Source organism: Hibiscus syriacus, unplaced genomic scaffold, assembly GCF_006381635.1.
Source record: "Hibiscus syriacus cultivar Baekdansim isolate YM2019G1 unplaced genomic scaffold, ASM638163v2 tig00000218_pilon, whole genome shotgun sequence".
Classification (NCBI taxonomy): domain Eukaryota; kingdom Viridiplantae; phylum Streptophyta; class Magnoliopsida; order Malvales; family Malvaceae; genus Hibiscus; species Hibiscus syriacus.
Genome location: NW_024061774.1, coordinates 1,139,439 through 1,143,251, shown reverse-complemented (window position 1 = coordinate 1,143,251; position 3,813 = coordinate 1,139,439).

The following is a 3,813-nucleotide window of genomic DNA, read 5'->3' as shown; positions in this document are numbered from 1 at the left end:
ATCATCTGGTTAAGAAATTATGGAAATGCCCTTGAAAGGTAAAAATAACTCGAGTTGACCCTGAATGAGAAAATACTTTGAGGATTTGTACTTAACTCAATGAATTACGGATTTAATTGCTAAGATCCTGTCTTTGTACAGAAAATTTCTAATAACCTGTTGGTAACTTCTGAGAAGACAATTGACCTGAAAATCTCTGAGTTAAGAATAAATTATCGAGGGTGCTCTTTTGTCAAAATTTATTTGATAGGTCTGGAATAAATGATAAGTTTGAATTAAATAAATAGACAGAACGGAATGAAAGGATTAAAATACACTGAATCTATAAAATGACCAAAATATCCCTATAATGGAAATGACCCTAGAATACCACCAAGCTCAGGAATGATGGGATATCCTTGAGCTCTGTAATGATTGGAATAAAACTGAATATCAAAATGACCAAAATACCCTTATGGCCTATACTAAGTAAATGTATTGGATTAATTAAAAAAAATCCAAATAAACATAGGTGTTGGACTACCTTTAAAAGTAATGGAACACAATTTAAGTGAGTAGATCAACCCTAAAGCTACATCAATACCTGAATGGCATAGATATTACTGGAATGCGTGTTCGTCTTCTCAAGTTTGGCTCGATGATAAATTTTAGAAGTATTCAGCTCAGCTCAACTCTAGATCGTATTCAGTACTAAGAATTGGATGTTTGTTCGATAAATCAACCACGAATACCAGAATTACTTTATTATATGACTAAATTGAACTGAAAGGAAGTACAACATGTATTTGAAATTAAAAAACATCTGAATTATTCTGGAAAACTCTAAAGTAAATGGGATAGACTTGCTTACTAAAAGAACTAAGTAACCTCAATGACTGAGGATTAAATAGGTGATTGGATGAGTTTGGAAACATTGTTGAACTTACATGATGAATTGTCCTTATGGGTTATGAACCATGAATCAAGTACGTCCATATTTCTTGATATCGTTGAAACGTGGAAATGAAATAAAGACCGTTAGAAGATCTATTCAGCGATGATTATGGGGATGATTTATGGATCTGCATTATGGTATTAAAGAGTGAATACACTGGAAGGATAATGAATTGACTTGTTGACATGCATCAGTTTGGGAGTTGTGTAACTCGAGTTGTTTGATAATACGATCGATAGTCATAGATTGTAAATGACTTGAATCTTCGATTCTATATTTTCATCTAAAATCACTTCAGTCATGTTTGAAAACGCAAGTAACGCATAATGAAAAGATTCTGAATACCTCATTTGGTTCAATTGGGCTGAAATCCTATGAATTCAAAGTATACTTCTGAATACCCCTGATTGTTTGGGTAATGGGATCACTCGCAATAAATCTGAATTTAGAATTATTATGTATAAAGGTTCCTGAACGTTTTCCGGATGCACATGGAAACTTAGTGGAATTCTAAATATGAAATGTCTGATTAGATCGGTTAAAAATCGATTCTCTTCAATAGGACCTCGTTCTTGAAATTCGATCAAATTTCATAAGTTTCGAGTTATCCATGCTGATGACTACAAAATGCCTCTGATAAATATTGGGATTTCTCTAGTGTGTTCCTTATATTTTAATAAATTGTTTTATTGTTTTAACATGAGGTACACTGAAATTTATGGTTACTGTTTTATGGATGCACCGACTTAATGGTGATGGCTTATGGATTTATATCACGATATAAACTGTATCTTGGAGATACATATTTGTAAAGTACAGCTCTGATCAAGCTGTAAAATTTTTATGGACCTAATGTGACTCTTAGGTTGGCCCCGTGCCCCGAACTTTCTTGGATATGCTCTCAAGCCCTAAGATGTTCCCTTAGGTTAACTCTTTGTAAGATGGTTTTAAAATAAGAGTTTAAAAGCTCAACTACAGTATGGTTTATGGGATTTTAATGAACTATCATTTGATTAGTGTACCTATGATGATTTTATCGTACTAATGGAACACACTAGACATCCTATTCGATCTCCAAAAAAATGTGATACTATGAATGCTTCCTATGAACTGAGATATTCATGGCTTCTATTCGTTGAATTACCAGTGGAACTCCAGATTATTCCGAAAATCGATATACATTTGATTAAATAAGAAATGATATGGATTTCCATTTATCGGCATGTCTTGCAGCATCATCTGGTAGTTCTGTATTACTGAGCTTTTCGAAGCTCACTCTATTACTCACCATTGCAGGTTAAATATTATACCAGTACAGCTATTAACATCAGTAAGGGAGTTCTTCCGGTGTTACTTGCAGAGTATGGTACATGTGATTAAGAGGCATGTAATTGTATTTTGTTTTATATGAGTCTGAAAATCTAGTTTATTTTGAATACTAATAATTTTTATTTTGTACTTATAAATAATTTTATGAGTTTACAAGTTTTAAGAAAAGTTTTTAATTTTCTGTTATTTTTACGGTGGGTCGCTCCGGTGGTCTAATGTGACACTCCAGATCGGATCGGGCTATCCGCATCGGTCTGAGGGGGTTACAATTATTATTATTATTATTATTATTATTGAATAGCACAGTGTTAACTCCAACCCCACAGTAAGTGTTTCATACTCTCGCGTTATTTGAGGGGTTGAATCTGAATGACATGCTCTATTACACCTAGAGGTGGGTATACGGGCTACCCGCCCGTTTAGTCCGCGGGTTTTGACGGTGCGGGCTTAAACGGTGCAGGCTAAAAAGCCCGCATTCATAAACGGTTTTGAATTTTAAGGCCCGCGGCCCGTCCATTTAACCCGCGGGCTAAACGGGCTTACCCACGGCCCATTTAATAAAAATAATTTTAAATGCTTTAAATAAAATAAAAAAATAATGTTTTAACTTACTACACCTTTAAAAATGATCGAACAACTTGAAAATGAAGGTAGCACTGTCAAAATAATAAATAATATTTAAATTTTATTTTAAATAGCCGGAAATGATTATAAAATAATATTTTTTTAATTTTTTAATCATTAATATATATATATATAATGATATAATTACTTAAACTCAAATTAAAAAAACAATATTCACTTATATCACCAAATTGAAAAACAAATAAAACAATAACCACATTATACTTTTATAAAACACGATTATTCAAGGCTATAATATGAATATACAGAAGTGTCTGAAAGTAGAAATTCAAACATAAAAATTTAACAAAATCAAACATTATACAAATCTAACAAGAAAGTTGTCAAGTGTTTCTAATAATTGTATTTTATGAATACTTTAGAGAAATACTAAAACATAATATGAAAATATAAAATAAAATACTTACAGTATAAGAGCAAATTTGAAAGATACAATTATACTAAAATTGATAAAATATAAGTCATTAATTTGTTAAAATATATTTTATTTTGTAAAAGTCTTTAAAAGTTGAAAAGTATATTTTCAATTTTTTATTTTACTTTTCTTTCTTATTTTTAATCCAAATATTACGTGTCATGTGATATATTATTAGAATATCACGTGACTTTTTATAATTAAAGAACAAAATTGATAACATACTTCATGAAAAAAATAAAGGTCAAAATTAAATAAAAAAACTTTAAATACCAAAATGATAATGATGTATATTTAAATGAAAAAAATATCAAGCAACGGTAAAATTATGACAAACATCCTAATAAATTTAAGAACTACAATAGTTTATTGATCAATATCAAGCAATAGTAGCTTAAATTTATGACAATCATATTTATAAGTAATTTATTTTATATTTCTATAAAATTCTTTAAGTTTATTTTCTCTAAAATTTTATAAATTTTAAATT